Below are 12,744 nucleotides of genomic sequence, written 5' to 3'. Positions count from 1 at the left end.
GACTTCTAATGTCAAATCTAGCAGTGCTAGAACTGACATATTGTGCGCGCACGCGAGACGCCGGCGCGATTACATGGGATTTTTTCCTCAGCAATGGAAACAAAGGACTACTCTAATTTATAGTGATACAGATAAGACAAGAGTGCATCATTCGAAACGGTAAAGTGTCTGTTTTTTTTTTATTTGTATATGGGCTACATTATAAATGACTACAAAAAGTCATGCCTTTTAAAAATAAAGAAAACAAAGCGGGTTCATGCCATCTCTGTCTCCTTTCTGGTGCACGTTACGCAAAATCAACCACAGTGAATAGTCTACTTGACACACAGACAAGAAATACAGATAGACGATCTATCTATAGAAAACTTTAAGTGTCTACTTTGTATTATTTGACGTTAAATGCATTATATAAGTCACTTTGGAATAAATATCATGTTTTCAGATGATAAAGAAAACACGACTTGTAGTCCGGAAAAAAACGGTAGGCTGTTATAAATTATTTTGCGGACCCCTGTCTTTCACAGACCACTTTGAGAACCACTGGCATAGAGTATATCAAAGTATCACTGTGGCCAGACTCAAGGCTGCCGCTGATATACAGCTGTCCAGCCCTTTTATGAGCAATTTGTTCCTGGAAATCTGGATTCTCATAAAGTGAGCCCGTACTTTTCATTAATTCAGATCCAAAAGTCTTCCTGGCTGGGCCCAGTGAAGTAAAACCATTTACCAAACAAATAAACAGAATGTGCAAGCATATGGTTTTTTAAAACACTTATGTGAGTGTTTACCCTAGATATCAAAATTAAAGCTTTTTTTTTTTTAATATTAAAAACGTGTTATCCCAGTTTAATATATATATATATAAATGCACAAAAAATAAGTAGGGTATGTCGATTCACAATAAAAGTGTAAATAAGTGGCCCTAATGCTTTCAAAACAACATTTTTAAAATAAATAAATAAATAACAACAACAACAGACTCATTGTCATTTGTATGGGGGAGTGTTTGGGAAACTTGTTTGAAAAAAGTAATTACTTCCATTTGAAAGACAGTTCATACTTTGCACGTGACATCACAATTACTGGCTGGCAGGCAAGAACGTCATTCTCTAGCAGCGAAACCCAGTAAACAAATCAAGGATCTTGCCAGGACGCTGCCAGTTTTAATATACAAAAGTTGGTGTTTTGTGGTGTAAACAACAAGCAGATAGTTGTTGTGCGATTGGATACACTATGTCAATCGTGTAATCTTAACATAAACGTGTTTGATTTGATATGATATGAGAAAATGAATGCATGGAGAATGAATGACACGTTACTATTGTACTGCGTCTACTTATTACTTACTTAGTTACTTTGCGCTTCACAATCGGTTCACAGCCGAGCCCAGGGAGCGCAAGTTCATTTCCAAGTTTACCGACGTGCATCTGTCGAGGAAAAATATAGGAATGATAAAAGCGTCAGTGTACAAAGTCATTTGCGCCAGGTGCAAGATAGGGCTCATGGTCTAAATAGTTGATTGTAGTATTGGAAATTTGAAAGGCTGCAATTCCCCTGGCTGGCCCCTGTTTGTCGCCCTTTTGTCAGCGTTTGTTGCCCGCCAAGTATCTATGGTAGTCATGTGACTGCAAAGTATGAATTCTATTTGCTGGTGCTAGCACCACCTTATTTAATTACACCACACATTTTTCATCAAAATATAAAAATTCAAAAATTCATAAAAAATCACTAATTCATTAGTTATAAAGAAAACAGCTAACATAGTGCATGCTTGCTTGCTAAATATAATTAATCAGTGTAATGCAAAGAAGCAAGTAAGAAATGACTGGACACTTATCAGTCAATAATCAATCAATACTGTAATAATACAAAAATAATTTCAATGCATTGGGAATGCATATGAGTTCCTCTACAAACACAGCACAGTCTCATCCCAAGACGTCATTTAACTGACGTCTTGGGACGTCTTGTGACCATACGTCAACATCCGCCTTTTAGGGTACCCTTAAATGTCGGTTAGATGACGTTATCGAATACCTAACCCTACCCCAGACCTAAACCTACCCCTTCACCTAACCGACATTAAAGGTAGAGCGTCAGTTGTATGACGGCCCGGGATCGTCATGTAACCGACGTTTAAGGGTACCCTAAAAAGGTGGATGTTGACGTATGGTCAAAAGACGTCCCAAGATATCAGTTATATGACTTCTTGGGATGAGACTGTGTTAACAAACACAGTATTTTTTGTGTTGTGTAATATATTTTAGTATAAAATAAGTAGTTTAGGCAGACAGAAGATAGAGGATCAAGATAAAAGTTAGAAGAACGATAGAACATAGAAGAAAGATATAAGATAGATGAAAGATAGATGGATAGATATGATGGCAAAAAAAGATTATTTCCCACTCTGAGGACACCAAATTATGTTCCACTTTTCTTTCATGTTCTGCATTTGGTGATCACAAAATGCATATTTTATCTGAAACATTCTCATAAGGAATTTCTTATATACAATTGAGCTTAATAATAAAGGTATAAAGTAAATGAAAAATAGAAAATAACTTGGAGGACTCCTGTACAATATAATACAAACCAGTGTGAACTCGCATGGTTAGATATATGTATTTGTTAAACATGAATGTATGTGTTTCCACTGAGACACTGTTCACTGAGCTTTATCTGTGTGACATTGTCTGTGAAAGATTCAGGATTGTCCCATCGGTCAGATAGTTGTTTCTTCACTGCAAGCACTTTTGGACAGACACCAATCCCCAGTTCTGTCTGTGTTCAGTGGGTCTGTCCTCCCCAGAGAGCAGCAGAAACTAGGACATGTGAAAAATTAAAGCTCCTCTCATACCAACATATGTTTCTCACAGGCAACAGAATTTCTGCCCAAAACTGAAAGACATAAAATGTTTTACTTGAAAGCCAATGTGAGTTGGCGTATTTTTTTTTACTTCCTGAACGCTCTCTTCATTGGCGTGCATTTTGCTTCTTGTAATTACTTGGACTGGCCCTTTCTAGTGACCCGCATCAATTAATACGCTTGTTCGGTTTATAATTAGCTGCCTGATTCAAGACAAAAGGAAGGTCTGAATGAACCGCAGTCGCTTATTGTGTTAAGTTGGTCAGTGGATAATTGCACAGCCGGTGAGCACCTTTCAACAAAGTTTGATGGAGAAAAAATAACAAACAGGAATAAGTTTACACTGTGGTATTCTCTCAAATGCATTGCCAAGTTTGTGCATCAAAGCAAAGCACCTGCACGATTCAAGCCCCCACTCTACCTAAAGAGACTTTTCCTACCCACAATTCCAAGCAGGGTCACACAGGGGCTAGCTGCGATGAGGTAAAAAGGCAGCTGGGCTTTCTATCTACCACAGGAAGACATTGACTTTTGTCTGTTCTGACTTCTTAGGAGTTTTAGATGACATCAAGCATTGTTTATTTAACAGAGCCTGATAGAGACGCCAGTATCTCACCTGGCACCTGCCAGGAGAGCATCAGCTGCATGAGGAAAAATAAGCCTAATGCAAATAGGACATTAGCTGTCGAAATGAGCTAATGAGAGGAAATCTAGCCTGTGAACTATGTTCATGAGAACATTTCCTCAAACCCATATTACTACAGCATAGAAACGTGAGCCAAGGCGTTTCACATTGTAATGAAAGCGCTTGCGATTTAATCGGACTTTTCCAGAGCCAGAAATGTGAATACAAAAGGTGGGACTGCAAAAAACACAGAATAATCATGGTCCCATGAAACATGACCCAAATTTCCTGGCTCTGCACCGCTCTCTTGATATGCTAATTTGGTTGAGTTATTGTTTCGGGGTGGCATGCAGGGACTGAGGAATGTGTGCTGATGTAAGGTGCAAACCAACCCTGAGGAGATTCCTGGAAAACAATAAAAGAGAGAGATAGGCCATTAATGCCATTTGAGAGATAGGCTGGGAGAAGTGCCAGCTCTTTTTAAATCGATGTTTAGTGGAAAACAGCAGCACAAGCGTTCTCCCCACCACCCCTTTCTCTTTGACCTGTGGGCTTTGATTGGAAGAATATGACATGCACAAACTTTAGCTGTGGATTTTATCCGTTGGCCGCTAAATGATTTGTAGATGGCAGGTTGTTTGCGAAATGTTTATAGTGTGAGCTGTCAAGCCGTAGGAAAAATAGCTCTGCATGTGTGTGTGTGTGTGTGTGAAAGTTCATTGTTCCTTGCCATTGACAATTTAAAAGAGCACAGCTTGTATTACAGTATTATGCTCACTGAGGTCATTACCGAACAGGTAAACCTCAACTTTTCTTGCCTTAAGGACTCATTTGGGGAAAGTACGATATAGCGATAAGTGACACCCTATTAGCATGTCACGAGCTCTTGGCTACTCACTGTTTCCCCCGTCATTAGAGATCACAAATCTCCCATCTCTTTTTCTATTTCTGCTTTTTTTCATCTTGCATATTGTATATGTTGAAGCGTAAACTATATACGTGGGTTATAAAAAAGTGTTTTTTCCCTCCCAACAGGCTCATAGCAGCAGGAAATCTGGCCAGAACACACAGTCCAAATCCTCCAGTGAAAACAGGCCATCTATCTTTAAGTCCTCAGCTCAGCTCCAAGAGAGGCTCTCATCTCACCACTGCATACTGGCCTTGGAGCTTGTTTTCCCTTCCTGTATCTACAGACGTTGTCTAACTAACCATGTCCTGTCTGACAGTCATGCTTTCTTCCTCTGCTCCTCATTCCTCCTTCCCTTCACACTCTATTTGGCCTTCACTCCCCTGTGAAGGCTAGGCTGTGCTCTTGAGGCGGCCAGTGTACTTCCAGGTTAACTAGCCTCTTTCAACCAATGTTTGAGGTACACTTGTAACACTCTTTTCTGGGCATTTAGATCGAAAGCAAGGGCCTTGTTAGACCTTTGCATCCTTAAGACCCCATTAAATGGCTTGACAGAGACAGTTTTCTTACCTGTATTGATGTGAAAGGAAATATAATTGTATAAAATGTTTGGAAACACACACACACACACACACACACAAAACAATTAATAAATATTCTTGTTTTTCTACAAAAGAAATATTATAATGCAAATAAAAATATTCAATGATTCAATGAGGGTGAATTTCATCAAAAGTGACAGTTATAATGCCATATTACAAAATATTATATCAGTTTTAAATACTGTGAACACTTTATTTCAATGGTCCACTTTAGAAAAACTAATACTCTAATGAGAGTTATTTGACATTGAGTTACTCATAGTTAGTATGAGTAACTCAATGTCAACTAACTCTCTTTAGAGTATTAGTAGACTGTCTGATTAATATCTGCCAACACTTTATTTTGATGGCACCGAAACAGAGATCCTACTGACTATAAGTAACTTTGCAACTACATGTCAACTTATTTTACTAACCTAAACCCTAACCTAACAGTCTACAACAGACTAACAATACTCGAATTTGAGTTAGTTGACATGTAGTTGTAAAGTTGTATAGTAGAAAGTGTCTAAAGTGGATCATCATAATAAATGTTACTAAATGCTGTTCTTTTGAACTTTCTATACATCAATAAATCCTGCAAAAATATGTAGGGGTGAATTCAGGTTGAATAAGGCACATTTTCCAAGTCACCGCAATGGCAAAAAGTGCCCCAAACATCCTGAATTCATACTACAGTTTCCAGAATATTAAGAAACTAAAGCTGCAGAAAATTCACCAAACTGCCAAACTTACCTGAGAGTCAACTGTTGTCAACTAAGCACTAAGCACCTGGGACCCTGGAGCAGCATCCAGGTCCAAGCTATACAACTTGAATATGAGTGGTGAGGACCAGTCCTCCGCATCTCAAACGTATTGGTGAGAAACCTCAAATAATAAGGTTTTAGAAGCTGCCATACAGAGCTCACTTTGTAGAGTCGGAACTTCTCTTCGGGAAGTGTCCAGTGAACATAAGAGGTTCAGGCTCTCCTGGTCCAAAGAGGTAAAAGGAGCAGTACAGAAAGCCGGCAGCACAATAGGCTCTGGAATCATGGTCGGTACCTTAGGGACGTATCCCTCTTTTGGATTTAAGAATGCCTTAACCATCCCTGGTGCAAACTCAAGGCAAGTGGGGGAAACTGAAAGGGCCTGAAGGTCTCCAACTCTTTTGAGGGACGAAATAGCTAGCAGAAAGATGGTCTTCAGAGTAAGACATTATTCTGAAACCGAATCTAAGGGCTCGAATGGAGCCCTAGACAGGCCTTGTAAAAATATTGGAAGGTCCCAAGCTGGCACCCTAGTGCGAGTTGCAGGCCTCAATGTGCCACGAAGGAAACGTGTGATCTGGGGGTCTCGACCCAATGATATACCACCCAACAGGGCATGGAAAACCGCAATGGCAGCCAAGTAGACCTTGAGCATGGAAGGACATAAACCTGGCATAAAGAGCTCTTACGGGGAACTCGAGTACTGTCTTTACTGAACAGTTAACTGGATCCCACTGATGCTGGTGATACCACAAAGAAAAAAACTCTCCATTTAAGTGCATAAAGTTTACTTGTAGTGGCAGCTCTCAAGCTTAGAATGGTCTCAACAACCTCGGTTGAGAGACCACTCTCTACGAGTTGGGCTCCTTCAGAGGCCAAACCCACAGTTTCTAAATCTCTGGCTGGGGTGAAATATTGTGCCCCCTGCATGAGACAGAAGGTCTCTCCTGATCGGGATCAATGGAGGGCCGTCGAGGAGATGAATGAGGTTCGCAAACCAAATTTGACTTGACCAGCATGGAGCTACTAGCAGTAGGCTTATTTCATCCTGTTGAATTCTCTCCAGAACTCCTGGGAGCAGAGTAACTGGGGGAAATCCATACAGACGAATGGGGCTGGTTGAGTGAAAACTAGAGTGGACAGTGCTGAGATGCAAACAGATCAACTTCTGCCTGGCTGTAAAACTGCCATATTTGCTCTACCACCTCTGGGTGGAGTCTGCTTTCCCCTGGCCTCAGTCCCTGCCTCTACATGGTGTCAGCTCCTATATTCTTCCCCCCCTGGAATATACACTGCCCTCAAAAAAAGTGTATTTTCCTTAGGGATCACAGAAGGATCTGGTGCGCCAGTTTGCAAAAGCAGACGCGACGGTTCAGATAAGAGACCACCGATGTGTTATCTGTCTGGACAAGCACATGATGGCCCCTCAGGTCTGGGAGGAAATGTCTCAGCGCATTGAACACAGCCATCATCTCCAAGCAATTTATGTGCCAAGAGAGATGATGACTCCTTCACAGACCCTGAGCTGAGCTGCCTTCCATTACCGCTCCTCAGCCGGTGAGGGAACCACTGTTAAGAAAGCAACTCGATGGCAAAGAGGATAGCAGTTACACGAGCGGGCGATTGAACAGCTTGCATCGTGACTGGATCCCAGACCACACCAAGGAAAGTGGTCCTCTGTAATAGAGAAAGCACACTCTTCTTGGCATTGAGCCTTAACCCCAACATTTGTGAGGACGTGAGTGAGGACGACACCTCGATGCCGAATCGCTAACTGCTCTGATTTCGTTAGAATCAGCAAGTTGTCTATGTAATTCAGAATGCGTATGCCCTGCAACCTGAGCGGGGCCAGAGCTGAATCTATGCACTTCGTGAATGTGCGGGGTGATAAAGCTAGACAGAAAGGAAGTACCCAATACTAGTATTCTTTGCACCCAAAGAAAACCTCAGGAACTTCCTATGCAGAGGAAGGATGGAGACATGGAAGTAAGCGTTCAGATCTATAGTGACAAATCAGTCCTCAGATCTGGTCTGAGTCAAGATCTTTTTGAGTGTTAGCAAGAGTGGCGGGGTTGGCAAAACGGTCCTGTGAGGACATCAAGATCGAACGTGTATTAGTGGGCGGAAGAAGCCGCAGAGCAGGCTTCCAACACCGGAGGGAGAGCACTGGATCTTGCAGGTAAGGAAGAAGAAAAGGTCCTCGGACCCGTCTCCAACCCCTCTGAAAGATCCTTTTGCGATCCCCAGGAATGCATTCTCCATGTTGCCTCGGCAACAGCGGGTCCTGCACCCTGAGGATCACAGGCCTGGGCACTTTTCTGAAAAAGAGACAGGCGGGAGCAGAGCACGTGAAGCAGAAGCAACTCGCAATGCTGGCATTCAGCCCCCTCGAAGGCTGCAACCACATGCTTCTCTATCAAACAAAGTACAAAAAGCTTGTGTGTATCCCCACCCATAATTGCGCGGGCAAGGAGAAGCACAGAGCTTGAAAACTTGTTTCGCCATATATATATATATATACAAACAATAAATATAACAGACAAAAAGACACAGATCGCTTGCGGAGGCAATGCAAGCAAATGCTGCTTTTATCTTGACATCACCCGCCTGTGACGCTCATTTCTTCCACTGGACTAATGGACATAGATGCTTCAGACAAATTCACGCTGGAGGCGTTCCCAAAATGTCATCGACGCATTGCGAGTTTCCTCAAAAGTGAACAGTAATGTTATTATTTTAGCTTAAAAAAATACTTCAAAATATTGCTGTTTTAAGTATGTTTAATCAAAATAATGCAGCCTTGAGCATAAGAGGCTTCTTTCAAAAATATTAAAATCTGACACTGTAAAAAATGTCTAACCTCCCCAACTCAAAGTTTTCTAGCAACTGGTCACATTTAAAAAGTGAAATTCTGCTAATTTAAATGTATCACTTTGCAGAATTTCACTTGGGCCAATTGAAAAATTTTGATGTGACAATTCACTAGAAAAATTTGAGTTGGGAGGTTTGAAATTTTTACAGTGTACCGATCACTTACACATAGCACACCGATGGCCTAAATGCCGCACAGACTAAAAACAACACACACAATAACACAGAATAAATGTATAATTAAAAAATATGATTTATTTTATTTTAGAATTGAGAACACTGTTTTGAAAATTAGTTTAATTGAATGTGTTAACTTTCTGTGCTTAAGACAAAAAAAAAAATGAAGTACCAGTATTAGGGTACTATGTAAATGTCATCATGGTACATAAATATGGTCATTCAGTACCTTGGTATATATTAAAGCATTAACTCACTAGAGCTAATTTAGCATGCTGTTCAATTTTGTATGTCATACGTGAAGGATCCGAACCAGAACTAAACTTTTTTTTGTAGAACATAAACCATGTGAATTGCGATGAAATGAAAGTGAATATTTTCTAATAATGTTGAGGATCTAGGTTGGGGCAAACACAAATCCCTTTAATACTGGTGACAGGTTGATTTACAACCTTTCTGCCGCTGGAACAATTTATCTCATTAGTCACAGTCATCGCTAAATGTCAGGCCTCTCCGAGCCTGCCTAATGTTATGCTATGAAACCCTCTGCTAAAACAATAGCACACGGCTGCTGCATCTTCTCGACTGGAATGCAGTAGCATGAACAACATGCACGAGGTTCTGACATAGCAGTTGTTTCAATCAACTGGAGGTGGACTGAGCAGTGTTGCAGACCAATTCTAACATGTTTTCTACAAATGTGAAGAAATGCAAGAGGATGTATAGCCATAATTAATTATTTTAGTTAGTAAGTCTATTAGTAGCTGTGGTTTACGGTTAGGTCATATGTGCTCTGAAATATTTTTTACTTCCATTTCTCTCTACAGAACCTTTTAAAATATGTAGTAAAAAGGCCAAAATATAATATATCTTGCAGCATTTTTGTTATCAAACAATGTTTGACATTTTTTATTTTAATGGTGTCTTGATATTTAATTTAGCATGTGTAATTTAGCATCTCCTAAAACACTAATAATTAATAACACAAATATTTAACAAATCTCAAAATTAATATACATTCACTTGGTATTTAGTTTTAATTGCTTTATTCTTAATTTCTATATTCACAAATTTGTGAAAAACACTTTACAATAAGGGTTCATTTGTTTACATTAGTGAATTATATTAGTTAACATGAAATAATTATGAACAACACTGCATTTATTAATCATAGTTACTGTTAGCATCAACATGTATACTCTTTTAAGACTTAAAATTACTTAAAATGTTAAGTTTTCAGTTAAGTAAGGGATAATGTACATCCAGTTGTTATCTCAGAATAAACCCCAACAGGGGAATCAGGGCCCTGACGCAAAGCATGCAATCTGTTTTTATTGGTTGTTATCAAGGAATCACACTCCGCTGGATGGCACGATTGACTGATCAGAATCAAGTATTCCACAGAGCCTTGTAATAATATTGGAAAATGCACTGTGAATGCGAACATGAACATTTTATTAACAAACATTAACAAAGATAATTCAATTCTGTGAGAATATATTTCTCATTGTTAGTTCATGTCAGTTAATCTGCATTAACTAATATTAACAAATGATACCATATTGTGAAGTGTTACCTAAAATTGCATTGTTTTAATATTGACTATTATCAGTTATCAGCTTTAACAAGAAACTGTTATCAGCCACAATTTTAATATAATTTCATAAATATGGTCATACGATATTCATTCATATTTGTGAAGAATTACAGAAACATACCATGTTAAGCATAGTTTTATGAAATACTTGTTAGAGTTAACATTGTGGCAGCATTAGATAGAGACCCCGTATTGTAACCAGTGGTTGAATAAAACTGCACAGGATACAAAAATTACTTTTTGGGCTTTATACTTGCTGCTGTCTCTATAAAGGACAGCGGTTGAAAGGAGCAAATATTTAGAAACAAAAATAATAACATGAAAAGTCTTTCACATTTCTTTGTGGCACTTCTTTGGTATAAAAGATGATTATGACACCAACTGTTTGAAATCAAATTAAATGAAAGACATTGGAAAAAAATGAAACACAGTAATGAAATACAGTAGAGGATAATAGTCAAATGAAAAACAGTTCGTTAGTCTACCATCAAACTTCACAGTATCTGCATACAGTTTTAAAGAAAGGAAAATTAGTACACTGTTCAAATACCATTCAATCCATTTCCATAGCTCTTAACCAGATATTTAATGCTAAAAGAACCCACTGGTTGGTTTCTAACATGCACATACAATTTAAACGTTCACAAACACTGGGCTTCGAAAAGGGAACATAATTTAATTAACATTTATTACACATACCCAGTCTTTGCACGTGTCCCACGCGTGATCAAACCGAGTTCGCACATACACACACAGGTGTCCTTAAAAGTCGATCTATAAACATTCCCCAATGAACACACATTTATGTAATACGTAAATATAACATTTAAACACTTTGTTCATGGAATGAAACTGTATATTATTTACCTCAAAAAGCCTTACTAGCTGTATATGAACAAAACCAGCAGCTCTCACGTGCTCTCACTGCTCTCTCTTCACTGAAAACTGGCTCATGCACACTACACGTGGCAATGCTGTAAAGTGAGCGTCGCAACACAATCTCTTAAAGGGACCACGACCAATTTATTTTCTGATACTTATCCCACTTGGCTACATTAGGGTAGTAATTGTAGCTCTGGTGGACTACTTGGTCTTGGTGGAATAAACCTGCTGCGCAATAGAGAATGATGTGACAGCTAAAGTTGAGTTGAAGAAGTTTAGAAACCCTCCACCTTCCCCAGCTCCACCTGTATAGATCTGCTATGGATAATTTGTGTATGCTATTATACAGCAGCAGCATGTCTTACTTGCTCACAGCAGCGTGTTGTGTGCGTACTGGCAGTAGCAAGTCCCATACTTGTAGTATAGCAGATCTATTCCACCAAGACCAAACAAATTAACATAATACCGTAATAACCTCTGAGGGTTTGTCATAACGTTGCCAAACCCTCAGAGAGTTGGCATGACCTAATTACAATTATTGTTACTACGTTAATATGGGGTCTCTATCTAATGCTGTCACAATCTCAACTCTAACTATTTCATAAAACTATGCTTAACATGGTATGTTTCTGTAATTCTTCACAAATATGGATGAATATCGTATGACCATATTTTGCACAAATTATCCAATCACGTCCTTATTCTTGCTGTATAAGAGTGGTACTTACACATGTTTGAGTTCGCAGATGTCAACGCGACAACCACCTCCATCCTCCCCATTTCCACCAGGATGGTCCTGTCTATACTTCCCAGGGGGTCGGCTGTGCCCCTGCTTTCGTCTTTAGGCAGGAGATGCTGATCTGCTACCCTCAGATTATGAACTATGGACGGGGCCTACGCCAAAGAACTTTATGAATAATTGCTTGCTGGCCAGCCAATGAATGGATGCTTTGTTACATAATTTTATCTCCCGAGTCCTTCTGTCAGAACTGAAAATTTTGCAAGGGCAGAGATTGCAGTAGATTCTCTAAATCATTGCCTGGCAACATTGAAAATACAGCCATTGCTTAAAGCTGCAACACTACAGACAAGCTAACCAGCAGCTAAACAAAACCGTGAAACCCATACAAACTTTACTCTGGGCCAGTGTTGACACTGCAGTTCAGACAATTATATGAAATTGAAAACAAGGCCCTATGGCACTCGAAGTGGCATCCACTGGAGAGGCCACGCTGTTTCAATAAGAGTTTTTGGGACTCTGACTCAAAGTTTAGATTTCCCTAAAGTGCAAGTTGGCAGCAAAAAGCAGAGAAAGCTGACTGTGGGTAGTGAGATTGCACAGAGAGTTTTAGGCTCAGAGGATCAGGCGTTGGCTCCTTATGACACCACAAACCAGCACACACACTCCATCCGACCCCCTACTGCAGAACTGCATCCTGGGAGGGCAGCTGCAGTCTGCTGCTGTCAGCCT

At 39.7% G+C, this 12,744-nt stretch overlaps 1 long non-coding RNA gene across 4 annotated transcripts in view; it reads right to left on the bottom strand.

Annotated features, from left to right (window-relative positions):
* The window catches only part of LOC120486298 (uncharacterized), a 31,513-nt gene extending 19,104 nt beyond the window's left edge, over positions 1-12,409 (bottom strand). For 2 of the 4 annotated variants that reach the window (XR_016145372.1, XR_016145375.1), the window contains exons 1-3: positions 11,259-11,326; positions 11,091-11,165; positions 1,348-1,427 (exon numbers count right to left, since the gene is read on the bottom strand). This is a non-coding gene — a long non-coding RNA (uncharacterized LOC120486298). Of the gene's footprint in view, positions 1-1,347; positions 1,428-11,090; positions 11,166-11,258; positions 11,328-12,001 lie in introns of those variants that run through there. The other 2 variants (XR_016145374.1, XR_016145373.1) reach the window with 2 other exon arrangements.
* Positions 12,410-12,744: the final 335 nt, after the last annotated feature.

The sequence above is a fragment of the Pimephales promelas genome, chromosome 10 (genome assembly GCF_988280905.1).
Source record: "Pimephales promelas chromosome 10, fPimPro1.hap1.1, whole genome shotgun sequence".
Classification (NCBI taxonomy): domain Eukaryota; kingdom Metazoa; phylum Chordata; class Actinopteri; order Cypriniformes; family Leuciscidae; genus Pimephales; species Pimephales promelas.
This window is presented reverse-complemented; position numbering and strand designations above follow the sequence as displayed.